At 55.0% G+C, this 23,894-nt stretch overlaps 25 non-coding genes across 25 annotated transcripts; all 25 read right to left on the bottom strand.

The window, feature by feature from the left end:
- Nucleotides 1-701: 701 nt before the first annotated feature.
- On the bottom strand, nt 702-820 carry LOC126102744 (5S ribosomal RNA). Its single transcript, XR_007523021.1, has one exon. It is a non-coding gene; the product is annotated as a 5S ribosomal RNA (ribosomal RNA).
- Nucleotides 821-1,658: 838 nt separating this feature from the next.
- On the bottom strand, nt 1,659-1,777 carry LOC126102743 (5S ribosomal RNA). The gene has a single exon (XR_007523020.1). It is a non-coding gene; the product is annotated as a 5S ribosomal RNA (ribosomal RNA).
- Nucleotides 1,778-2,609: 832 nt separating this feature from the next.
- Nucleotides 2,610-2,728, bottom strand: LOC126102742 (5S ribosomal RNA). Its single transcript, XR_007523019.1, has one exon. It is a non-coding gene; the product is annotated as a 5S ribosomal RNA (ribosomal RNA).
- An 853-nt stretch (nt 2,729-3,581) lies between these two features.
- Nucleotides 3,582-3,700, bottom strand: LOC126102741 (5S ribosomal RNA). The gene has a single exon (XR_007523018.1). It is a non-coding gene; the product is annotated as a 5S ribosomal RNA (ribosomal RNA).
- Nucleotides 3,701-4,533: 833 nt separating this feature from the next.
- Nucleotides 4,534-4,652, bottom strand: LOC126102739 (5S ribosomal RNA). Its single transcript, XR_007523017.1, has one exon. It is a non-coding gene; the product is annotated as a 5S ribosomal RNA (ribosomal RNA).
- An 853-nt stretch (nt 4,653-5,505) lies between these two features.
- Nucleotides 5,506-5,624, bottom strand: LOC126102738 (5S ribosomal RNA). Its single transcript, XR_007523016.1, has one exon. It is a non-coding gene; the product is annotated as a 5S ribosomal RNA (ribosomal RNA).
- An 838-nt stretch (nt 5,625-6,462) lies between these two features.
- Nucleotides 6,463-6,581, bottom strand: LOC126102736 (5S ribosomal RNA). Its single transcript, XR_007523014.1, has one exon. It is a non-coding gene; the product is annotated as a 5S ribosomal RNA (ribosomal RNA).
- An 833-nt stretch (nt 6,582-7,414) lies between these two features.
- Nucleotides 7,415-7,533, bottom strand: LOC126102735 (5S ribosomal RNA). Its single transcript, XR_007523013.1, has one exon. It is a non-coding gene; the product is annotated as a 5S ribosomal RNA (ribosomal RNA).
- An 833-nt stretch (nt 7,534-8,366) lies between these two features.
- On the bottom strand, nt 8,367-8,485 carry LOC126102734 (5S ribosomal RNA). The gene has a single exon (XR_007523012.1). It is a non-coding gene; the product is annotated as a 5S ribosomal RNA (ribosomal RNA).
- An 854-nt stretch (nt 8,486-9,339) lies between these two features.
- Nucleotides 9,340-9,458, bottom strand: LOC126102733 (5S ribosomal RNA). The gene has a single exon (XR_007523011.1). It is a non-coding gene; the product is annotated as a 5S ribosomal RNA (ribosomal RNA).
- Nucleotides 9,459-10,308: 850 nt separating this feature from the next.
- LOC126102789 (5S ribosomal RNA) lies at nt 10,309-10,427 on the bottom strand. The gene has a single exon (XR_007523061.1). It is a non-coding gene; the product is annotated as a 5S ribosomal RNA (ribosomal RNA).
- An 838-nt stretch (nt 10,428-11,265) lies between these two features.
- Nucleotides 11,266-11,384, bottom strand: LOC126101782 (5S ribosomal RNA). The gene has a single exon (XR_007522500.1). It is a non-coding gene; the product is annotated as a 5S ribosomal RNA (ribosomal RNA).
- Nucleotides 11,385-12,216: 832 nt separating this feature from the next.
- LOC126102732 (5S ribosomal RNA) lies at nt 12,217-12,335 on the bottom strand. Its single transcript, XR_007523010.1, has one exon. It is a non-coding gene; the product is annotated as a 5S ribosomal RNA (ribosomal RNA).
- An 832-nt stretch (nt 12,336-13,167) lies between these two features.
- LOC126102731 (5S ribosomal RNA) lies at nt 13,168-13,286 on the bottom strand. The gene has a single exon (XR_007523009.1). It is a non-coding gene; the product is annotated as a 5S ribosomal RNA (ribosomal RNA).
- Nucleotides 13,287-14,144: 858 nt separating this feature from the next.
- On the bottom strand, nt 14,145-14,263 carry LOC126101783 (5S ribosomal RNA). Its single transcript, XR_007522501.1, has one exon. It is a non-coding gene; the product is annotated as a 5S ribosomal RNA (ribosomal RNA).
- An 843-nt stretch (nt 14,264-15,106) lies between these two features.
- LOC126102730 (5S ribosomal RNA) lies at nt 15,107-15,225 on the bottom strand. Its single transcript, XR_007523008.1, has one exon. It is a non-coding gene; the product is annotated as a 5S ribosomal RNA (ribosomal RNA).
- An 853-nt stretch (nt 15,226-16,078) lies between these two features.
- Nucleotides 16,079-16,197, bottom strand: LOC126101760 (5S ribosomal RNA). Its single transcript, XR_007522480.1, has one exon. It is a non-coding gene; the product is annotated as a 5S ribosomal RNA (ribosomal RNA).
- Nucleotides 16,198-17,033: 836 nt separating this feature from the next.
- LOC126102728 (5S ribosomal RNA) lies at nt 17,034-17,152 on the bottom strand. The gene has a single exon (XR_007523007.1). It is a non-coding gene; the product is annotated as a 5S ribosomal RNA (ribosomal RNA).
- Nucleotides 17,153-17,990: 838 nt separating this feature from the next.
- On the bottom strand, nt 17,991-18,109 carry LOC126102727 (5S ribosomal RNA). Its single transcript, XR_007523006.1, has one exon. It is a non-coding gene; the product is annotated as a 5S ribosomal RNA (ribosomal RNA).
- Nucleotides 18,110-18,947: 838 nt separating this feature from the next.
- LOC126102858 (5S ribosomal RNA) lies at nt 18,948-19,066 on the bottom strand. The gene has a single exon (XR_007523119.1). It is a non-coding gene; the product is annotated as a 5S ribosomal RNA (ribosomal RNA).
- An 853-nt stretch (nt 19,067-19,919) lies between these two features.
- On the bottom strand, nt 19,920-20,038 carry LOC126102726 (5S ribosomal RNA). The gene has a single exon (XR_007523005.1). It is a non-coding gene; the product is annotated as a 5S ribosomal RNA (ribosomal RNA).
- An 835-nt stretch (nt 20,039-20,873) lies between these two features.
- Nucleotides 20,874-20,992, bottom strand: LOC126102724 (5S ribosomal RNA). Its single transcript, XR_007523003.1, has one exon. It is a non-coding gene; the product is annotated as a 5S ribosomal RNA (ribosomal RNA).
- An 838-nt stretch (nt 20,993-21,830) lies between these two features.
- On the bottom strand, nt 21,831-21,949 carry LOC126102723 (5S ribosomal RNA). Its single transcript, XR_007523002.1, has one exon. It is a non-coding gene; the product is annotated as a 5S ribosomal RNA (ribosomal RNA).
- Nucleotides 21,950-22,783: 834 nt separating this feature from the next.
- Nucleotides 22,784-22,902, bottom strand: LOC126101706 (5S ribosomal RNA). The gene has a single exon (XR_007522430.1). It is a non-coding gene; the product is annotated as a 5S ribosomal RNA (ribosomal RNA).
- An 847-nt stretch (nt 22,903-23,749) lies between these two features.
- LOC126102038 (5S ribosomal RNA) lies at nt 23,750-23,868 on the bottom strand. The gene has a single exon (XR_007522735.1). It is a non-coding gene; the product is annotated as a 5S ribosomal RNA (ribosomal RNA).
- Nucleotides 23,869-23,894: the final 26 nt, after the last annotated feature.

The following is a 23,894-nucleotide window of genomic DNA, read 5'->3' as shown; positions in this document are numbered from 1 at the left end:
AGCAGAGCGACGGCCGAATTGGCGGGCGCACCGCCGCGTGTGTGAGACACACTGCTGCTCGTTGCACCCCCTGTCATTCGCTGGGCGCGTGCAGCCTTCGACACTAGCGGAGGACGCATCTTGTCCCTGGTGTTCAGCGGAGGGCCTCTGCGGGGTGTGGCAGTGTCGTGCTGGAGGGCGCCACTTGTAGCGATGTGGGCTTCCTCGCCTCGCCTCGCCTCGCCTCGCCTCGCCTCACACCAGGTGTCTGCGTAGTTTGCAGTGCATTCGCACCATTCCTATCCCTGTCCCTGTCCCCGTCCCGACTTGTCCCGACTTTGCTCGACTGCCGCTCGCTGCCGCTCGGGTCGTGGTCCATATGACAGCGCAAGCACGACAAACGTCTGCGGGACGAGACGAGACGAGACGAGACTAGACGACTAAGGAATAAATTCGTGGTTACAAATCAAATTTGGAACTCTACACTCCTACACATCAATAGGCGGCGACGTATTTCAGAAATCACCTGCCGATTCGTACTGTTTTGTCGTTTTCAAAGTCTTCTTGGCAAACTTGGTTAGCACATTCTCCCTCAAACTGAGTTAATTACTGCATTTTCGTACCATTACAGTAGTTTAAAAGGCTTAAGGAAGCATCTTTCTCACAACAGAAAGGTAGTTTGAAAATTGGGCTGGCGACATAAAAAAAAAAAAAAGGAAGGGAGCCAACAGCACCCGGGTTTCCCAGGCGGTCACCCATCCAAGTACTAGCCGGGCCCGATGATGCTTAACTTCGGTGATCGGACGAGAACCGGTGTATTCATCATGGTATGGCCGTTGGCGCTCATCTAATGTAGGAGCACGGCAGAATTCGCGTTCGGCTTTTCTCCCAACACACAAAATGTTAGTTTTCGGCCGCATTTGACGAAAGCGCTTCCTTCCGCAACCGCCAGTTCCTCGAGGACGGCGCGGGGAGGCGCGCCCGGCGTCCCAGCAGAGCGACGGCCGAATTGGCGGGCGCACCGCCGCGTGTGTGAGACGCACTGCTGCTCGTTGCACCCCCTGTCATTCGCTGGGCGCGTGCAGCCTTCGACACTAGCGGAGGACGCATCTTGTCCCTGGTGTTCAGCGGAGGGCCTGTGCGGGGTGTGGCAGTATCGTGCTGGAGGGCGCCACTGGTAGCGATGTGGGCTTCCTCGCTTCGCCTCGCCTCACACCAGGTGTCTGCGTAGTTTGCAGTGCATTCGCACCATTCCTATCCCTGTCCCTGTCCCCGTCCCGACTTGTCCCGACTTTGCTCGACTGCCGCTCGCTGCCGCTCGGGTCGTGGTCCATATGACAGCGCAAGCACGACAAACGTCTGCGGGACGAGACGAGACGAGACGAGACGAGACGACTAAGGAATAAATTCGTGGTTACAAATCAAATTTGGAACTCTACACTCCTACACAACAATAGGCGGTGACGTATTTCAGAAATCACCTGCCGGTTCGTACTGTTTTGTCGTTTTCAAAGTCTTCTTGGCAAACTTGGTTAGCACATTCTCCCTCAAACTGAGTCAATTACTTCATTTTCGTACCATTACAGTAGTTTAAAAGGCTTAAGGAAGCATCTTTCTCACAACAGAAAGGTAGTTTGAAAATTGGGCTGGCGACATAACAAAAAAAAGAAAAGGAAGGGAGCCAACAGCACCCGGGTTTCCCAGGCGGTCACCCATCCAAGTACTAGCCGGGCCCGATGATGCTTAACTTCGGTGATCGGACGAGAACCGGTGTATTCATCATGGTATGGCCGTTGGCGCTCATCTAATGTAGGAGCACGGCAGAATTCGCGTTCGGCTTTTCTCCCAACACACAAAATGTTAGTTTTCGGCCGCATTTGACGAAAGCGCTTCCTTCCGCAACCGCCAGTTCCTCGCGGACGGCGCGGGGAGGCGCGCCCGGTGTCCCAGCAGAGCGACGGCCGAATTGGCGTGCGCACCGCCGCGTGTGTGAGACGCACTGCTGCTCGTTGCACCCCCTGTCATTCGCTGGGCGCGTGCAGCCTTCGACACCAGCGGAGGACGCATCTTGTCCCTGGTGTTCAGCGGAGGGCCTGTGCGGGGTGTGGCAGTATCGTGCTGGAGGGCGCCACTGGTAGCGATGTGGGCTTCCTCGCTTCGCCTCGCCTCACACCAGGTGTCTGCGTAGTTTGCAGTGCATTCGCACCATTCCTATCCCTGTCCCTGTCCCCGTCCCGACTTGTCCCGACTTTGCTCGACTGCCGCTCGCTGCCGCTCGGGTCGTGGTCCATATGACAGCGCAAGCACGACAAACGTCTGCGGAACGAGACGAGACGAGACGAGACGAGACGACTAAGGAATAAATTCGTGGTTACAAATCAAATTTGGAACTCTACACTCCTACACAACAATAGGCGGTGACGTATTTCAGAAATCACCTGCCGATTCGTACTGTTTTGTCGTTTTCAAAGTCTTCTTGGCAAACTTGGTTAGCACATTCTCCCTCAAACTGAGTTAATTACTGCTTTTTCGTACCATTACAGTAGTTTAAAAGGCTTAAGGAAGCATCTTTCTCACAACAGAAAGGTAGTTTGAAAATTGGGCTGGCGACATAAAAAAAAAAGGAAGGGAGCCAACAGCACCCGGGTTTCCCAGGCGGTCACCCATCCAAGTACTAGCCGGGCCCGATGATGCTTAACTTCGGTGATCGGACGAGAACCGGTGTATTCATCATGGTATGGCCGTTGGCGCTCATCTAATGTAGGAGCACGGCAGAATTCGCGTTCGGCTTTTCTCCCAACACACAAAATGTTAGTTTTCGGCCGCATTTGACGAAAGCGCTTCCTTCCGCAACCGCCAGTTCCTCGAGGACGGCGCGGGGAGGCGCGCCCGGCGTCCCAGCAGAGCGACGGCCGAATTGGCGGGCGCACCGCCGCGTGTGTGAGACGCACTGCTGCTCGTTGCACCCCCTGTCATTTGCTGGGCGCGTGCAGCCTTCGACACTAGCGGAGGACGCATCTTGTCCCTGGTGTTCAGCGGAGGGCCTCTGCGGGGTGTGGCAGTGTCGTGCTGGAGGGCGCCACTTGTAGCGATGTGGGCTTCCTCGCCTCGCCTCGCCTCGCCTCGCCTCGCCTCACACCAGGTGTCTGCGTAGTTTGCAGTGCATTCGCACCATTCCTATCCCTGTCCCTGTCCCCGTCCCGACTTGTCCCGACTTTGCTCGACTGCCGCTCGCTGCCGCTCGGGTCGTGGTCCATATGACAGCGCAAGCACGACAAACGTCTGCGGGACGAGACGAGACGAGACGAGACTAGACGACTAAGGAATAAATTCGTGGTTACAAATCAAATTTGGAACTCTACACTCCTACACATCAATAGGCGGCGACGTATTTCAGAAATCACCTGCCGATTCGTACTGTTTTGTCGTTTTCAAAGTCTTCTTGGCAAACTTGGTTAGCACATTCTCCCTCAAACTGAGTTAATTACTGCATTTTCGGACCATTACAGTAGTTTAAAAGGCTTAAGGAAGCATCTTTGTCACAACAGAAAGGTAGTTTGAAAATTGGGCTGGCGACATAACAAAAAAAAGAAAAGGAAGGGAGCCAACAGCACCCGGGTTTCCCAGGCGGTCACCCATCCAAGTACTAGCCGGGCCCGATGATGCTTAACTTCGGTGATCGGACGAGAACCGGTGTATTCATCATGGTATGGCCGTTGGCGCTCATCTAATGTAGGAGCACGGCAGAATTCGCGTTCGGCTTTTCTCCCAACACACAAAATGTTAGTTTTCGGCCGCATTTGACGAAAGCGCTTCCTTCCGCAACCGCCAGTTCCTCGCGGACGGCGCGGGGAGGCGCGCCCGGTGTCCCAGCAGAGCGACGGCCGAATTGGCGGGCGCACCGCCGCGTGTGTGAGACGCACTGCTGCTCGTTGCACCCCCTGTCATTCGCTGGGCGCGTGCAGCCTTCGACACCAGCGGAGGACGCATCTTGTCCCTGGTGTTCAGCGGAGGGCCTGTGCGGGGTGTGGCAGTATCGTGCTGGAGGGCGCCACTGGTAGCGATGTGGGCTTCCTCGCTTCGCCTCGCCTCACACCAGGTGTCTGCGTAGTTTGCAGTGCATTCGCACCATTCCTATCCCTGTCCCTGTCCCCGTCCCGACTTGTCCCGACTTTGCTCGACTGCCGCTCGCTGCCGCTCGGGTCGTGGTCCATATGACAGCGCAAGCACGACAAACGTCTGCGGGACGAGACGAGACGAGACGAGACGAGACGACTAAGGAATAAATTCGTGGTTACAAATCAAATTTGGAACTCTACACTCCTACACAACAATAGGCGGTGACGTATTTCAGAAATCACCTGCCGATTCGTACTGTTTTGTCGTTTTCAAAGTCTTCTTGGCAAACTTGGTTAGCACATTCTCCCTCGAACTGAGTTAATTACTGCTTTTTCGTACCATTACAGTAGTTTAAAAGGCTTAAGGAAGCATCTTTCTCACAACAGAAAGGTAGTTTGAAAATTGGGCTGGCGACATAAAAAAAAAAAGGAAGGGAGCCAACAGCACCCGGGTTTCCCAGGCGGTCACCCATCCAAGTACTAGCCGGGCCCGATGATGCTTAACTTCGGTGATCGGACGAGAACCGGTGTATTCATCATGGTATGGCCGTTGGCGCTCATCTAATGTAGGAGCACGGCAGAATTCGCGTTCGGCTTTTCTCCCAACACACAAAATGTTAGTTTTCGGCCGCATTTGACGAAAGCGCTTCCTTCCGCAACCGCCAGTTCCTCGAGGACGGCGCGGGGAGGCGCGCCCGGCGTCCCAGCAGAGCGACGGCCGAATTGGCGGGCGCACCGCCGCGTGTGTGAGACGCACTGCTGCTCGTTGCACCCCCTGTCATTTGCTGGGCGCGTGCAGCCTTCGACACTAGCGGAGGACGCATCTTGTCCCTGGTGTTCAGCGGAGGGCCTCTGCGGGGTGTGGCAGTGTCGTGCTGGAGGGCGCCACTTGTAGCGATGTGGGCTTCCTCGCCTCGCCTCGCCTCGCCTCGCCTCGCCTCACACCAGGTGTCTGCGTAGTTTGCAGTGCATTCGCACCATTCCTATCCCTGTCCCTGTCCCCGTCCCGACTTGTCCCGACTTTGCTCGACTGCCGCTCGCTGCCGCTCGGGTCGTGGTCCATATGACAGCGCAAGCACGACAAACGTCTGCGGGACGAGACGAGACGAGACGAGACTAGACGACTAAGGAATAAATTCGTGGTTACAAATCAAATTTGGAACTCTACACTCCTACACATCAATAGGCGGCGACGTATTTCAGAAATCACCTGCCGATTCGTACTGTTTTGTCGTTTTCAAAGTCTTCTTGGCAAACTTGGTTAGCACATTCTCCCTCAAACTGAGTTAATTACTGCATTTTCGTACCATTACAGTAGTTTAAAAGGCTTAAGGAAGCATCTTTCTCACAACAGAAAGGTAGTTTGAAAATTGGGCTGGCGACATAACAAAAAAAAGAAAAGGAAGGGAGCCAACAGCACCCGGGTTTCCCAGGCGGTCACCCATCCAAGTACTAGCCGGGCCCGATGATGCTTAACTTCGGTGATCGGACGAGAACCGGTGTATTCATCATGGTATGGCCGTTGGCGCTCATCTAATGTAGGAGCACGGCAGAATTCGCGTTCGGCTTTTCTCCCAACACACAAAATGTTAGTTTTCGGCCGCATTTGACGAAAGCGCTTCCTTCCGCAACCGCCAGTTCCTCGAGGACGGCGCGGGGAGGCGCGCCCGGCGTCCCAGCAGAGCGACGGCCGAATTGGCGGGCGCACCGCCGCGTGTGTGAGACGCACTGCTGCTCGTTGCACCCCCTGTCATTCGCTGGGCGCGTGCAGCCTTCGACACTAGCGGAGGACGCATCTTGTCCCTGGTGTTCAGCGGAGGGCCTGTGCGGGGTGTGGCAGTATCGTGCTGGAGGGCGCCACTGGTAGCGATGTGGGCTTCCTCGCTTCGCCTCGCCTCACACCAGGTGTCTGCGTAGTTTGCAGTGCATTCGCACCATTCCTATCCCTGTCCCTGTCCCCGTCCCGACTTGTCCCGACTTTGCTCGACTGCCGCTCGCTGCCGCTCGGGTCGTGGTCCATATGACAGCGCAAGCACGACAAACGTCTGCGGGACGAGACGAGACGAGACGAGACGAGACGACTAAGGAATAAATTCGTGGTTACAAATCAAATTTGGAACTCTACACTCCTACACAACAATAGGCGGTGACGTATTTCAGAAATCACCTGCCGGTTCGTACTGTTTTGTCGTTTTCAAAGTCTTCTTGGCAAACTTGGTTAGCACATTCTCCCTCAAACTGAGTTAATTACTGCATTTTCGTACCATTACAGTAGTTTAAAAGGCTTAAGGAAGCATCTTTGTCACAACAGAAAGGTAGTTTGAAAATTGGGCTGGCGACATAACAAAAAAAAGAAAAGGAAGGGAGCCAACAGCACCCGGGTTTCCCAGGCGGTCACCCATCCAAGTACTAGCCGGGCCCGATGATGCTTAACTTCGGTGATCGGACGAGAACCGGTGTATTCATCATGGTATGGCCGTTGGCGCTCATCTAATGTAGGAGCACGGCAGAATTCGCGTTCGGCTTTTCTCCCAACACACAAAATGTTAGTTTTCGGCCGCATTTGACGAAAGCGCTTCCTTCCGCAACCGCCAGTTCCTCGAGGACGGCGCGGGGAGGCGCGCCCGGCGTCCCAGCAGAGCGACGGCCGAATTGGCGGGCGCACCGCCGCGTGTGTGAGACGCACTGCTGCTCGTTGCACCCCCTGTCATTCGCTGGGCGCGTGCAGCCTTCGACACTAGCGGAGGACGCATCTTGTCCCTGGTGTTCAGCGGAGGGCCTGTGCGGGGTGTGGCAGTATCGTGCTGGAGGGCGCCACTGGTAGCGATGTGGGCTTCCTCGCTTCGCCTCGCCTCACACCAGGTGTCTGCGTAGTTTGCAGTGCATTCGCACCATTCCTATCCCTGTCCCTGTCCCCGTCCCGACTTGTCCCGACTTTGCTCGACTGCCGCTCGCTGCCGCTCGGGTCGTGGTCCATATGACAGCGCAAGCACGACAAACGTCTGCGGGACGAGACGAGACGAGACGAGACGACTAAGGAATAAATTCGTGGTTACAAATCAAATTTGGAACTCTACACTCCTACACAACAATAGGCGGTGACGTATTTCAGAAATCACCTGCCGGTTCGTACTGTTTTGTCGTTTTCAAAGTCTTCTTGGCAAACTTGGTTAGCACATTCTCCCTCAAACTGAGTTAATTACTGCATTTTCGTACCATTACAGTAGTTTAAAAGGCTTAAGGAAGCATCTTTGTCACAACAGAAAGGTAGTTTGAAAATTGGGCTGGCGACATAACAAAAAAAAGAAAAGGAAGGGAGCCAACAGCACCCGGGTTTCCCAGGCGGTCACCCATCCAAGTACTAGCCGGGCCCGATGATGCTTAACTTCGGTGATCGGACGAGAACCGGTGTATTCATCATGGTATGGCCGTTGGCGCTCATCTAATGTAGGAGCACGGCAGAATTCGCGTTCGGCTTTTCTCCCAACACACAAAATGTTAGTTTTCGGCCGCATTTGACGAAAGCGCTTCCTTCCGCAACCGCCAGTTCCTCGCGGACGGCGCGGGGAGGCGCGCCCGGTGTCCCAGCAGAGCGACGGCCGAATTGGCGGGCGCACCGCCGCGTGTGTGAGACGCACTGCTGCTCGTTGCACCCCCTGTCATTCGCTGGGCGCGTGCAGCCTTCGACACCAGCGGAGGACGCATCTTGTCCCTGGTGTTCAGCGGAGGGCCTGTGCGGGGTGTGGCAGTATCGTGCTGGAGGGCGCCACTGGTAGCGATGTGGGCTTCCTCGCTTCGCCTCGCCTCACACCAGGTGTCTGCGTAGTTTGCAGTGCATTCGCACCATTCCTATCCCTGTCCCTGTCCCCGTCCCGACTTGTCCCGACTTTGCTCGACTGCCGCTCGCTGCCGCTCGGGTCGTGGTCCATATGACAGCGCAAGCACGACAAACGTCTGCGGGACGAGACGAGACGAGACGAGACGAGACGACTAAGGAATAAATTCGTGGTTACAAATCAAATTTGGAACTCTACACTCCTACACAACAATAGGCGGTGACGTATTTCAGAAATCACCTGCCGATTCGTACTGTTTTGTCGTTTTCAAAGTCTTCTTGGCAAACTTGGTTAGCACATTCTCCCTCAAACTGAGTTAATTACTGCTTTTTCGTACCATTACAGTAGTTTAAAAGGCTTAAGGAAGCATCTTTCTCACAACAGAAAGGTAGTTTGAAAATTGGGCTGGCGACATAAAAAAAAAAAGGAAGGGAGCCAACAGCACCCGGGTTTCCCAGGCGGTCACCCATCCAAGTACTAGCCGGGCCCGATGATGCTTAACTTCGGTGATCGGACGAGAACCGGTGTATTCATCATGGTATGGCCGTTGGCGCTCATCTAATGTAGGAGCACGGCAGAATTCGCGTTCGGCTTTTCTCCCAACACACAAAATGTTAGTTTTCGGCCGCATTTGACGAAAGCGCTTCCTTCCGCAACCGCCAGTTCCTCGAGGACGGCGCGGGGAGGCGCGCCCGGCGTCCCAGCAGAGCGACGGCCGAATTGGCGGGCGCACCGCCGCGTGTGTGAGACGCACTGCTGCTCGTTGCACCCCCTGTCATTTGCTGGGCGCGTGCAGCCTTCGACACTAGCGGAGGACGCATCTTGTCCCTGGTGTTCAGCGGAGGGCCTCTGCGGGGTGTGGCAGTGTCGTGCTGGAGGGCGCCACTTGTAGCGATGTGGGCTTCCTCGCCTCGCCTCGCCTCGCCTCGCCTCGCCTCGCCTCACACCAGGTGTCTGCGTAGTTTGCAGTGCATTCGCACCATTCCTATCCCTGTCCCTGTCCCCGTCCCGACTTGTCCCGACTTTGCTCGACTGCCGCTCGCTGCCGCTCGGGTCGTGGTCCATATGACAGCGCAAGCACGACAAACGTCTGCGGGACGAGACGAGACGAGACGAGACGAGACGACTAAGGAATAAATTCGTGGTTACAAATCAAATTTGGAACTCTACACTCCTACACAACAATAGGCGGTGACGTATTTCAGAAATCACCTGCCGATTCGTACTGTTTTGTCGTTTTCAAAGTCTTCTTGGCAAACTTGGTTAGCACATTCTCCCTCAAACTGAGTTAATTACTGCTTTTTCGTACCATTACAGTAGTTTAAAAGGCTTAAGGAAGCATCTTTCTCACAACAGAAAGGTAGTTTGAAAATTGGGCTGGCGACATAAAAAAAAAAAAGGAAGGGAGCCAACAGCACCCGGGTTTCCCAGGCGGTCACCCATCCAAGTACTAGCCGGGCCCGATGATGCTTAACTTCGGTGATCGGACGAGAACCGGTGTATTCATCATGGTATGGCCGTTGGCGCTCATCTAATGTAGGAGCACGGCAGAATTCGCGTTCGGCTTTTCTCCCAACACACAAAATGTTAGTTTTCGGCCGCATTTGACGAAAGCGCTTCCTTCCGCAACCGCCAGTTCCTCGAGGACGGCGCGGGGAGGCGCGCCCGGCGTCCCAGCAGAGCGACGGCCGAATTGGCGGGCGCACCGCCGCGTGTGTGAGACGCACTGCTGCTCGTTGCACCCCCTGTCATTTGCTGGGCGCGTGCAGCCTTCGACACTAGCGGAGGACGCATCTTGTCCCTGGTGTTCAGCGGAGGGCCTCTGCGGGGTGTGGCAGTGTCGTGCTGGAGGGCGCCACTTGTAGCGATGTGGGCTTCCTCGCCTCGCCTCGCCTCGCCTCGCCTCGCCTCACACCAGGTGTCTGCGTAGTTTGCAGTGCATTCGCACCATTCCTATCCCTGTCCCTGTCCCCGTCCCGACTTGTCCCGACTTTGCTCGACTGCCGCTCGCTGCCGCTCGGGTCGTGGTCCATATGACAGCGCAAGCACGACAAACGTCTGCGGGACGAGACGAGACGAGACGAGACTAGACGACTAAGGAATAAATTCGTGGTTACAAATCAAATTTGGAACTCTACACTCCTACACATCAATAGGCGGCGACGTATTTCAGAAATCACCTGCCGATTCGTACTGTTTTGTCGTTTTCAAAGTCTTCTTGGCAAACTTGGTTAGCACATTCTCCCTCAAACTGAGTTAATTACTGCATTTTCGTACCATTACAGTAGTTTAAAAGGCTTAAGGAAGCATCTTTCTCACAACAGAAAGGTAGTTTGAAAATTGGGCTGGCGACATAAAAAAAAAAAAAGGAAGGGAGCCAACAGCACCCGGGTTTCCCAAGCGGTCACCCATCCAAGTACTAGCCGGGCCCGATGATGCTTAACTTCGGTGATCGGACGAGAACCGGTGTATTCATCATGGTATGGCCGTTGGCGCTCATCTAATGTAGGAGCACGGCAGAATTCGCGTTCGGCTTTTCTCCCAACACACAAAATGTTAGTTTTCGGCCGCATTTGACGAAAGCGCTTCCTTCCGCAACCGCCAGTTCCTCGAGGACGGCGCGGGGAGGCGCGCCCGGCGTCCCAGCAGAGCGACGGCCGAATTGGCGGGCGCACCGCCGCGTGTGTGAGACGCACTGCTGCTCGTTGCACCCCCTGTCATTCGCTGGGCGCGTGCAGCCTTCGACACTAGCGGAGGACGCATCTTGTCCCTGGTGTTCAGCAGAGGGCCTGTGCGGGGTGTGGCAGTATCGTGCTGGAGGGCGCCACTGGTAGCGATGTGGGCTTCCTCGCTTCGCCTCGCCTCACACCAGGTGTCTGCGTAGTTTGCAGTGCATTCGCACCATTCCTATCCCTGTCCCTGTCCCCGTCCCGACTTGTCCCGACTTTGCTCGACTGCCGCTCGCTGCCGCTCGGGTCGTGGTCCATATGACAGCGCAAGCACGACAAACGTCTGCGGGACGAGACGAGACGAGACGAGACGAGACGACTAAGGAATAAATTCGTGGTTACAAATCAAATTTGGAACTCTACACTCCTACACAACAATAGGCGGTGACGTATTTCAGAAATCACCTGCCGGTTCGTACTGTTTTGTCGTTTTCAAAGTCTTCTTGGCAAACTTGGTTAGCACATTCTCCCTCAAACTGAGTTAATTACTGCATTTTCGTACCATTACAGTAGTTTAAAAGGCTTAAGGAAGCATCTTTGTCACAACAGAAAGGTAGTTTGAAAATTGGGCTGGCGACATAACAAAAAAAAGAAAAGGAAGGGAGCCAACAGCACCCGGGTTTCCCAGGCGGTCACCCATCCAAGTACTAGCCGGGCCCGATGATCCTTAACTTCGGTGATCGGACGAGAACCGGTGTATTCATCATGGTATGGCCGTTGGCGCTCATCTAATGTAGGAGCACGGCAGAATTCGCGTTCGGCTTTTCTCCCAACACACAAAATGTTAGTTTTCGGCCGCATTTGACGAAAGCGCTTCCTTCCGCAACCGCCAGTTCCTCGCGGACGGCGCGGGGAGGCGCGCCCGGTGTCCCAGCAGAGCGACGGCCGAATTGGCGGGCGCACCGCCGCGTGTGTGAGACGCACTGCTGCTCGTTGCACCCCCTGTCATTCGCTGGGCGCGTGCAGCCTTCGACACCAGCGGAGGACGCATCTTGTCCCTGGTGTTCAGCGGAGGGCCTGTGCGGGGTGTGGCAGTATCGTGCTGGAGGGCGCCACTGGTAGCGATGTGGGCTTCCTCGCTTCGCCTCGCCTCACACCAGGTGTCTGCGTAGTTTGCAGTGCATTCGCACCATTCCTATCCCTGTCCCTGTCCCCGTCCCGACTTGTCCCGACTTTGCTCGACTGCCGCTCGCTGCCGCTCGGGTCGTGGTCCATATGACAGCGCAAGCACGACAAACGTCTGCGGGACGAGACGAGACGAGACGAGACGAGACGACTAAGGAATAAATTCGTGGTTACAAATCAAATTTGGAACTCTACACTCCTACACAACAATAGGCGGTGACGTATTTCAGAAATCACCTGCCGATTCGTACTGTTTTGTCGTTTTCAAAGTCTTCTTGGCAAACTTGGTTAGCACATTCTCCCTCAAACTGAGTTAATTACTGCTTTTTCGTACCATTACAGTAGTTTAAAAGGCTTAAGGAAGCATCTTTCTCACAACAGAAAGGTAGTTTGAAAATTGGGCTGGCGACATAAAAAAAAAAGGAAGGGAGCCAACAGCACCCGGGTTTCCCAGGCGGTCACCCATCCAAGTACTAGCCGGGCCCGATGATGCTTAACTTCGGTGATCGGACGAGAACCGGTGTATTCATCATGGTATGGCCGTTGGCGCTCATCTAATGTAGGAGCACGGCAGAATTCGCGTTCGGCTTTTCTCCCAACACACAAAATGTTAGTTTTCGGCCGCATTTGACGAAAGCGCTTCCTTCCGCAACCGCCAGTTCCTCGCGGACGGCGCGGGGAGGCGCGCCCGGTGTCCCAGCAGAGCGACGGCCGAATTGGCGGGCGCACCGCCGCGTGTGTGAGACGCACTGCTGCTCGTTGCACCCCCTGTCATTCGCTGGGCGCGTGCAGCCTTCGACACCAGCGGAGGACGCATCTTGTCCCTGGTGTTCAGCGGAGGGCCTGTGCGGGGTGTGGCAGTATCGTGCTGGAGGGCGCCACTGGTAGCGATGTGGGCTTCCTCGCTTCGCCTCGCCTCACACCAGGTGTCTGCGTAGTTTGCAGTGCATTCGCACCATTCCTATCCCTGTCCCTGTCCCCGTCCCGACTTGTCCCGACTTTGCTCGACTGCCGCTCGCTGCCGCTCGGGTCGTGGTCCATATGACAGCGCAAGCACGACAAACGTCTGCGGGACGAGACGAGACGAGACGAGACGAGACGACTAAGGAATAAATTCGTGGTTACAAATCAAATTTGGAACTCTACACTCCTACACAACAATAGGCGGTGACGTATTTCAGAAATCACCTGCCGATTCGTACTGTTTTGTCGTTTTCAAAGTCTTCTTGGCAAACTTGGTTAGCACATTCTCCCTCAAACTGAGTTAATTACTGCTTTTTCGTACCATTACAGTAGTTTAAAAGGCTTAAGGAAGCATCTTTCTCACAACAGAAAGGTAGTTTGAAAATTGGGCTGGCGACATAAAAAAAAAAGGAAGGGAGCCAACAGCACCCGGGTTTCCCAGGCGGTCACCCATCCAAGTACTAGCCGGGCCCGATGATGCTTAACTTCGGTGATCGGACGAGAACCGGTGTATTCATCATGGTATGGCCGTTGGCGCTCATCTAATGTAGGAGCACGGCAGAATTCGCGTTCGGCTTTTCTCCCAACACACAAAATGTTAGTTTTCGGCCGCATTTGACGAAAGCGCTTCCTTCCGCAACCGCCAGTTCCTCGAGGACGGCGCGGGGAGGCGCGCCCGGCGTCCCAGCAGAGCGACGGCCGAATTGGCGGGCGCACCGCCGCGTGTGTGAGACGCACTGCTGCTCGTTGCACCCCCTGTCATTTGCTGGGCGCGTGCAGCCTTCGACACTAGCGGAGGACGCATCTTGTCCCTGGTGTTCAGCGGAGGGCCTCTGCGGGGTGTGGCAGTGTCGTGCTGGAGGGCGCCACTTGTAGCGATGTGGGCTTCCTCGCCTCGCCTCGCCTCGCCTCGCCTCGCCTCGCCTCACACCAGGTGTCTGCGTAGTTTGCAGTGCATTCGCACCATTCCTATCCCTGTCCCTGTCCCCGTCCCGACTTGTCCCGACTTTGCTCGACTGCCGCTCGCTGCCGCTCGGGTCGTGGTCCATATGACAGCGCAAGCACGACAAACGTCTGCGGGACGAGACGAGACGAGATGAGACGAGACGACTAAGGAATAAATTCGTGGTTACAAATCAAATTTGGAACTCTACACTCCTACACAACAATAGGCGGTGACGTATTTCAGAAATCACCTGCCGGTTCGTACTGTTTTGTCGTTTTCAAAGTCTTCTTGGCAAACTTGGTTAGCACATTCTCCCTCAAACTGAGTTAATTACTGCATTTTCGTACCATTACAGTAGTTTAAAAGGCTTAAGGAAGCATCTTTGTCACAACAGAAAGGTAGTTTGAAAATTGGGCTGGCGACATAAAAAAAAAAAGAAAAGGAAGGGAGCCAACAGCACCCGGGTTTCCCAGGCGGTCACCCATCCAAGTACTAACCGGTCCCGATGATGCTTAACTTCGGTGATCGGACGAGAACCGGTGTATTCATCATGGTATGGCCGTTGGCGCTCATCTAATGTAGGAGCACGGCAGAATTCGCGTTCGGCTTTTCTTCCAACACACAAAATGTTAGTTTTCGGCCGCATTTGACGAAAGCGCTTCCTTCCGCAACCGCCAGTTCCTCGAGGACGGCGCGGGGAGGCGCGCCCGGCGTCCCAGCAGAGCGACGGCCGAATTGGCGGGCGCACCGCCGCGTGTGTGAGACGCACTGCTGCTCGTTGCACCCCCTGTCATTTGCTGGGCGCGTGCAGCCTTCGACACTAGCGGAGGACGCATCTTGTCCCTGGTGTTCAGCGGAGGGCCTCTGCGGGGTGTGGCAGTGTCGTGCTGGAGGGCGCCACTGGTAGCGATGTGGGCTTCCTCGCCTCGCCTCGCCTCGCCTCGCCTCACACCAGGTGTCTGCGTAGTTTGCAGTGCATTCGCACCATTCCTATCCCTGTCCCTGTCCCCGTCCCGACTAGTCCCGACTTTGCTCGACTGCCGCTCGCTGCCGCTCGGGTCGTGGTCCATATGACAGCGCAAGCACGACAAACGTCTGCGGGACGAGACGAGACGAGACGAGACGAGACGACTAAGGAATAAATTCGTGGTTACAAATCAAATTTGGAACTCTACACTCCTACACAACAATAGGCGGTGACGTATTTCAGAAATCACCTGCCGATTCGTACTGTTTTGTCGTTTTCAAAGTCTTCTTGGCAAACTTGGTTAGCACATTCTCCCTCAAACTGAGTTAATTACTGCTTTTTCTTACCATTACAGTAGTTTAAAAGGCTTAAGGAAGCATCTTTCTCACAACAGAAAGGTAGTTTGAAAATTGGGCTGGCGACATAAAAAAAAAAAGGAAGGGAGCCAACAGCACCCGGGTTTCCCAGGCGGTCACCCATCCAAGTACTAGCCGGGCCCGATGATGCTTAACTTCGGTGATCGGACGAGAACCGGTGTATTCATCATGGTATGGCCGTTGGCGCTCATCTAATGTAGGAGCACGGCAGAATTCGCGTTCGGCTTTTCTCCCAACACACAAAATGTTAGTTTTCGGCCGCATTTGACGAAAGCGCTTCCTTCCGCAACCGCCAGTTCCTCGAGGACGGCGCGGGGAGGCGCGCCCGGCGTCCCAGCAGAGCGACGGCCGAATTGGCGGGCGCACCGCCGCGTGTGTGAGACGCACTGCTGCTCGTTGCACCCCCTGTCATTTGCTGGGCGCGTGCAGCCTTCGACACTAGCGGAGGACGCATCTTGTCCCTGGTGTTCAGCGGAGGGCCTCTGCGGGGTGTGGCAGTGTCGTGCTGGAGGGCGCCACTTGTAGCGATGTGGGCTTCCTCGCCTCGCCTCGCCACGCCTCGCCTCGCCTCACACCAGGTGTCTGCGTAGTTTGCAGTGCATTCGCACCATTCCTATCCCTGTCCCTGTCCCCGTCCCGACTTGTCCCGACTTTGCTCGACTGCCGCTCGCTGCCGCTCGGGTCGTGGTCCATATGACAGCGCAAGCACGACAAACGTCTGCGGGACGAGACGAGACGAGACGAGACGAGACGACTAAGGAATAAATTCGTGGTTACAAATCAAATTTGGAACTCTACACTCCTACACAACAATAGGCGGTGACGTATTTCAGAAATCACCTGCCGGTTCGTACTGTTTTGTCGTTTTCAAAGTCTTCTTGGCAAACTTGGTTAGCACATTCTCCCTCAAACTGAGTTAATTACTGCATTTTCGTACCATTACAGTAGTTTAAAAGGCTTAAGGAAGCATCTTTGTCACAACAGAAAGGTAGTTTGAAAATTGGGCTGGCGACATAACAAAAAAAAGAAAAGGAAGGGAGCCAACAGCACCCGGGTTTCCCAGGCGGTCACCCATCCAAGTACTAGCCGGGCCCGATGATGCTTAACTTCGGTGATCGGACGAGAACCTGTGTATTCATCATGGTATGGCCGTTGGCGCTCATCTAATGTAGGAGCACGGCAGAATTCGCGTTCGGCTTTTCTCCCAACACACAAAATGTTAGTTTTCGGCCGCATTTGACGAAAGCGCTTCCTTCCACAACCGCCAGTTCCTCGCGGACGGCGCGGGGAGGCGCGCCCGGTGTCCCAGCAGAGCGACGGCCGAATTGGCGGGCGCACCGCCGCGTGTGTGAGACGCACTGCTGCTCGTTGCACCCCCTGTCATTCGCTGGGCGCGTGCAGCCTTCGACACCAGCGGAGGACGCATCTTGTCCCTGGTGTTCAGCGGAGGGCCTGTGCGGGGTGTGGCAGTATCGTGCTGGAGGGCGCCACTGGTAGCGATGTGGGCTTCCTCGCTTCGCCTCGCCTCACACCAGGTGTCTGCGTAGTTTGCAGTGCATTCGCACCATTCCTATCCCTGTCCCTGTCCCCGTCCCGACTTGTCCCGACTTTGCTCGACTGCCGCTCGCTGCCGCTCGGGTCGTGGTCCATATGACAGCGCAAGCACGACAAACGTCTGCGGGACGAGACGAGACGAGACGAGACGAGACGACTAAGGAATAAATTCGTGGTTACAAATCAAATTTGGAACTCTACACTCCTACACATCAATAGGCGGCGACGTATTTCAGAAATCACCTGCCGATTCGTACTGTTTTGTCGTTTTCAAAGTCTTCTTGGCAAACTTGGTTAGCACATTCTCCCTCAAACTGAGTTAATTACTGCATTTTCGTACCATTACAGTAGTTTAAAAGGCTTAAGGAAGCATCTTTCTCACAACAGAAAGGTAGTTTGAAAATTGGGCTGGCGACATAAAAAAAAAAAAAAGGAAGGGAGCCAACAGCACCCGGGTTTCCCAGGCGGTCACCCATCCAAGTACTAGCCGGGCCCGATGATGCTTAACTTCGGTGATCGGACGAGAACCGGTGTATTCATCATGGTATGGCCGTTGGCGCTCATCTAATGTAGGAGCACGGCAGAATTCGCGTTCGGCTTTTCTCCCAACACACAAAATGTTAGTTTTCGGCCGCATTTGACGAAAGCGCTTCCTTCCGCAACCGCCAGTTCCTCGAGGACGGCGCGGGGAGGCGCGCCCGGCGTCCCAGCAGAGCGACGGCCGAATTGGCGGGCGCACCGCCGCGTGTGTGAGACGCACTGCTGCTCGTTGCACCCCCTGTCATTCGCTGGGCGCGTGCAGCCTTCGACACTAGCGGAGGACGCATCTTGTCCCTGGTGTTCAGCGGAGGGCCTGTGCGGGGTGTGGCAGTATCGTGCTGGAGGGCGCCACTGGTAGCGATGTGGGCTTCCTCGCTTCGCCTCGCCTCACACCAGGTGTCTGCGTAGTTTGCAGTGCATTCGCACCATTCCTATCCCTGTCCCTGTCCCCGTCCCGACTTGTCCCGACTTTGCTCGACTGCCGCTCGCTGCCGCTCGGGTCGTGGTCCATATGACAGCGCAAGCACGACAAACGTCTGCGGGTCGAGACGAGACGAGACGAGACGAGACGACTAAGGAATAAATTCGTGGTTACAAATCAAATTTGGAACTCTACACTCCTACACAACAATAGGCGGTGACGTATTTCAGAAATCACCTGCCGGTTCGTACTGTTTTGTCGTTTTCAAAGTCTTCTTGGCAAACTTGGTTAGCACATTCTCCCTCAAACTGAGTTAATTACTGCGTTTTCGTACCATTACAGTAGTTTAAAAGGCTTAAGGAAGCATCTTTGTCACAACAGAAAGGTAGTTTGAAAATTGGGCTTGCGACATAACAAAAAAAAGAAAAGGAAGGGAGCCAACAGCACCCGGGTTTCCCAGGCGGTCACCCATCCAAGTACTAGCCGGGCCCGATGATGCTTAACTTCGGTGATCGGACGAGAACCGGTGTATTCATCATGGTATGGCCGTTGGCGCTCATCTAATGTAGGAGCACGGCAGAATTCGCGTTCGGCTTTTCTCCCAACACACAAAATGTTAGTTTTCGGCCGCATTTGACGAAAGCGCTTCCTTCCGCAACCACCAGTTCCTCGCGGACGGCGCGGGGAGGCGCGCCCGGTGTCCCAGCAGAGCGACGGCCGAATTGGCGGGCGCACCGCCGCGTGTGTGAGACGCACTGCTGCTCGTTGCACCCCCTGTCATTCGCTGGGCGCGTCCAGCCTTCGACACCAGCGGAGGACGCATCTTGTCCCTGGTGTTCAGCGGAGGGCCTGTGCGGGGTGTGGCAGTATCGTGCTGGAGGGCGCCACTGGTAGCGATGTGGGCTTCCTCGCTTCACCTCGCCTCACACCAGGTGTCTGCGTAGTTTGCAGTGCATTCGCACCATTCCTATCCCTGTCCCTGTCCTCGTCCCGACTTGTCCCGACTTTGCTCGACTGCCGCTCGCTGCCGCTCGGGTCGTGGTCCATATGACAGCGCAAGCACGACAAACGTCTGCGGGACGAGACGAGACGAGACGAGACGAGACGACTAAGGAATAAATTCGTGGTTACAAATCAAATTTGGAACTCTACACTCCTACACAACAATAGGCGGTGACGTATTTCAGAAATCACCTGCCGATTCGTACTGTTTTGTCGTTTTCAAAGTCTTCTTGGCAAACTTGGTTAGCACATTCTCCCTCAAACTGAGTTAATTACTGCATTTTCGTACCATTACAGTAGTTTAAAAGGCTTAAGGAAGCATCTTTGTCACAACAGAAAGGTAGTTTGAAAATTGGGCTGGCGACATAACAAAAAAAAAAAAAGGAAGGGAGCCAACAGCACCCGAGTTTCCCAGGCGGTCACCCATCCAAGTACTAGCCGGGCCCGATGATGCTTAACTTCGGTGATCGGACGAGAACCGGTGTATTCATCATGGTATGGCCGTTGGCGCTCATCTAATGTAGGAGCACGGCAGAATTCGCGTTCGGCTTTTCTTCCAACACACAAAATGTTAGTTTTCGGCCGCATTTGACGAAAGCGCTTCCTTCCGCAACCGCCAGTTCCACGAGGACGGCGCGGGGAGGCGCGCCCGGCGTCCCAGCAGAGCGACGGCCGAATTGGCGGGCGCACCGCCGCGTGTGTGAGACGCACTGCTGCTCGTTGCACCCCCTGTCATTTGCTGGGCGCGTGCAGCCTTCGACACTAGCGGAGGACGCATCTTGTCCCTGGTGTTCAGCGGAGGGCCTCTGCGGGGTGTGGCAGTGTCGTGCTGGAGGGCGCCACTTGTAGCGATGTGGGCTTCCTCGCCTCGCCTCGCCTCGCCTCGCCTCGCCTCACACCAGGTGTCTGCGTAGTTTGCAGTGCATTCGCACCATTCCTATCCCTGTCCCTGTCCCCGTCCCGACTTGTCCCGACTTTGCTCGACTGCCGCTCGCTGCCGCTCGGGTCGTGGTCCATATGACAGCGCAAGCACGACAAACGTCTGCGGGACGAGACGAGACGAGACGAGACGAGACGACTAAGGAATAAATTCGTGGTTACAAATCAAATTTGGAACTCTACACTCCTACACATCAATAGGCGGCGACGTATTTCAGAAATCACCTGCCGATTCGTACTGTTTTGTCGTTTTCAAAGTCTTCTTGGCAAACTTGGTTAGCACATTCTCCCTCAAACTGAGTTAATTACTGCATTTTCGTACCATTACAGTAGTTTAAAAGGCTTAAGGAAGCATCTTTCTCACAACAGAAAGGTAGTTTGAAAATTGGGCTGGCGACATAAAAAAAAAAAAAAAAGGAAGGGAGCCAACAGCACCCGGGTTTCCCAGGCGGTCACCCATCCAAGTACTAGCCGGGCCCGATGATGCTTAACTTCGGTGATCGGACGAGAACCGGTGTATTCATCATGGTATGGCCGTTGGCGCTCATCTAATGTAGGAGCACGGCAGAATTCGCGTTCGGCTTTTCTCCCAACACACAAAATGTTAGTTTTCGGCCGCATTTGACGAAAGCGCTTCCTTCCGCAACCGCCAGTTCCTCGAGGACGGCGCGGGGAGGCGCGCCCGGCGTCCCAGCAGAGCGACGGCCGAATTGGCGGGCGCACCGCCGCGTGTGTGAGACGCACTGCTGCTCGTTGCACCCCCTGTCATTCGCTGGGCGCGTGCAGCCTTCGACACTAGCGGAGGACGCATCTTGTCCCTGGTGTTCAGCGGAGGGCCTGTGCGGGGTGTGGCAGTATCGTGCTGGAGGGCGCCACTGGTAGCGATGTGGGCTTCCTCGCTTCGCCTCGCCTCACACCAGGTGTCTGCGTAGTTTGCAGTGCATTCGCACCATTCCTATCCCTGTCCCTGTCCCCGTCCCGACTTGTCCCGACTTTGCTCGACTGCCGCTCGCTGCCGCTCGGGTCGTGGTCCATATGACAGCGCAAGCACGACAAACGTCTGCGGGACGAGACGAGACGAGACGAGACGAGACGACTAAGGAATAAATTCGTGGTTACAAATCAAATTTGGAACTCTACACTCCTACACATCAATAGGCGGCGACGTATTTCAGAAATCACCTGCCGATTCGTACTGTTTTGTCGTTTTCAAAGTCTTCTTGGCAAACTTGGTTAGCACATTCTCCCTCAAACTGAGTTAATTACTGCATTTTCGTACCATTACAGTAGTTTAAAAGGCTTAAGGAAGCATCTTTCTCACAACAGAAAGGTAGTTTGAAAATTGGGCTGGCGACATAAAAAAAAAAAAAGGAAGGGAGCCAACAGCACCCGGGTTTCCCAGGCGGTCACCCATCCAAGTACTAGCCGGGCCCGATGATGCTTAACTTCGGTGATCGGACGAGAACCGGTGTATTCATCATGGTATGGCCGTTGGCGCTCATCTAATGTAGGAGCACGGCAGAATTCGCGTTCGGCTTTTCTCCCAACACACAAAATGTTAGTTTTCGGCCGCATTTGACGAAAGCGCTTCCTTCCGCAACCGCCAGTTCCTCGAGGACGGCGCGGGGAGGCGCGCCCGGCGTCCCAGCAGAGCGACGGCCGAATTGGCGGGCGCACCGCCGCGTGTGTGAGACGCACTGCTGCTCGTTGCACCCCCTGTCATTCGCTGGGCGCGTGCAGCCTTCGACACTAGCGGAGGACGCATCTTGTCCCTGGTGTTCAGCGGAGGGCCTGTGCGGGGTGTGGCAGTATCGTGCTGGAGGGCGCCACTGGTAGCGATGTGGGCTTCCTCGCTTCGCCTCGCCTCACACCAGGTGTCTGCGTAGTTTGCAGTGCATTCGCACCATTCCTATCCCTGTCCCTGTCCCCGTCCCGACTTGTCCCGACTTTGCTCGACTGCCGCTTGCTGCCGCTCGGGTCGTGGTCCATATGACAGCGCAAGCACGACAAACGTCTGCGGGTCGAGACGAGACGAGACGAGACGAGACGACTAAGGAATAAATTCGTGGTTACAAATCAAATTTGGAACTCTACACTCCTACACAACAATAGGCGGTGACGTATTTCAGAAATCACCTGCCGGTTCGTACTGTTTTGTCGTTTTCAAAGTCTTCTTGGCAAACTTGGTTAGCACATTCTCCCTCAAACTGAGTTAATTACTGCGTTTTCGTACCATTACAGTAGTTTAAAAGGCTTAAGGAAGCATCTTTGTCACAACAGAAAGGTAGTTTGAAAATTGGGCTTGCGACATAACAAAAAAAAGAAAAGGAAGGGAGCCAACAGCACCCGGGTTTCCCAGGCGGTCACCCATCCAAGTACTAGCCGGGCCCGATGATGCTTAACTTCGGTGATCGGACGAGAACCGGTGTATTCATCATGGTATGGCCGTTGGCGCTCATCTAATGTAGGAGCACGGCAGAATTCGCGTTCGGCTTTTCTCCCAACACACAAAATGTTAGTTTTCGGCCGCATTTGACGAAAGCGCTTCCTTCCGCAACCGCCAGTTCCTCGCGGACGGCGCGGGGAGGCGCGCCCGGTGTCCCAGCAGAGCGACGGCCGAATTGGCGGGCGCACCGCCGCGTGTGTGAGACGCACTGCTGCTCGTTGCACCCCCTGTCATTCGCTGGGCGCGTCCAGCCTTCGACACCAGCGGAGGACGCATCTTGTCCCTGGTGTTCAGCGGAGGGCCTGTGCGGGGTGTGGCAGTATCGTGCTGGAGGGCGCCACTGGTAGCGATGTGGGCTTCCTCGCTTCACCTCGCCTCACACCAGGTGTCTGCGTAGTTTGCAGTGCATTCGCACCATTCCTATCCCTGTCCCTGTCCCCGTCCCGACTTGTCCCGACTTTGCTCGACTGCCGCTCGCTGCCGCTCGGGTCGTGGTCCATATGACAGCGCAAGCACGACAAACGTCTGCGGGACGAGACGAAACGAGACGAGACGAGACGACTAAGGAATAAATTCGTGGTTACAAATCAAATTTGGAACTCTACACTCCTACACAACAATAGGCGGTGACGTATTTCAGAAATCACCTGCCGATTCGTACTGTTTTGTCGTTTTCAAAGTCTTCTTGGCAAACTTGGTTAGCACATTCTCCCTCAAACTGAGTTAATTACTGCTTTTTCGTACCATTACAGTAGTTTAAAAGGCTTAAGGAAGCATCTTTCTCACAACAGAAAGGTAGTTTGAAAATTGGGCTGGCGACATAAAAAAAAAAAAGGAAGGGAGCCAACAGCACCCGGGTTTCCCAGGCGGTCACCCATCCAAGTACTAGCCGGGCCCGATGATGCTTAACTTCGGTGATCGGACGAGAACCGATGTATTCATCATGGTATGGCCGTTGGCGCTCATCTAATGTAGGAGCACGGCAGAATTCGCGTTCGGCTTTTCTTCCAACACACAAAATGTTAGTTTTCGGCCGCATTTGACGAAAGCGCTTCCTTCCGCAACCGCCAGTTCCACGAGGACGGCGCGGGGAGGCGCGCCCGGCGTCCCAGCAGAGCGACGGCCGAATTGGCGGGCGCACCGCCGCGTGTGTGAGACGCACTGCTGCTCGTTGCACCCCCTGTCATTTGCTGGGCGCGTGCAGCCTTCGACACTAGCGGAGGACGCATCTTGTCCCTGGTGTTCAGCGGAGGGCCTCTGCGGTGTGTGGCAGTGTCGTGCTGGAGGGCGCCACTTGTAGCGATGTGGGCTTCCTCGCCTCGCCTCGCCTCGCCTCGCCTCGCCTCACACCAGGTGTCTGCGTAGTTTGCAGTGCATTCGCACCATTCCTATCCCTGTCCCTGTCCCCGTCCCGACTTGTCCCGACTTTGCTCGACTGCCGCTCGCTGCCGCTCGGGTCGTGGTCCATATGACAGCGCAAGCACGACAAACGTCTGCGGGACGAGACGAGACGAGACGAGACGAGACGACTAAGGAATAAATTCGTGGTTACAAATCAAATTTGGAACTCTACACTCCTACACAACAATAGGCGGTGACGTATTTCAGAAATCACCTGCCGGTTCGTACTGTTTTGTCGTTTTCAAAGTCTTCTTGGCAAACTTGGTTAGCACATTCTCCCTCAAACTGAGTTAATTACTGCATTTTCGTACCATTACAGTAGTTTAAAAGGCTTAAGGAAGCATCTTTGTCACAACAGAAAGGTAGTTTGAAAATTGGGCTGGCGACATAAAAAAAAAAGGAAGGGAGCCAACAGCACCCGGGTTTCCCAGGCGGTCACGCATCCAAGTACTAGCCGGGCCCGATGATGCTTAACTTCGGTGATCGGACGAGAACCTGTGTATTCATCATGGTATGGCCGTTGGCGCTCATCTAATGTAGGAGCACGGCAG

Source organism: Schistocerca cancellata, chromosome 9, assembly GCF_023864275.1.
Source record: "Schistocerca cancellata isolate TAMUIC-IGC-003103 chromosome 9, iqSchCanc2.1, whole genome shotgun sequence".
NCBI classification, from domain to species: Eukaryota; Metazoa; Arthropoda; class Insecta; order Orthoptera; family Acrididae; genus Schistocerca; species Schistocerca cancellata.
Note: the sequence above shows the minus strand (reverse complement) of the source record. Positions and strands in the feature narration are given on the sequence as shown.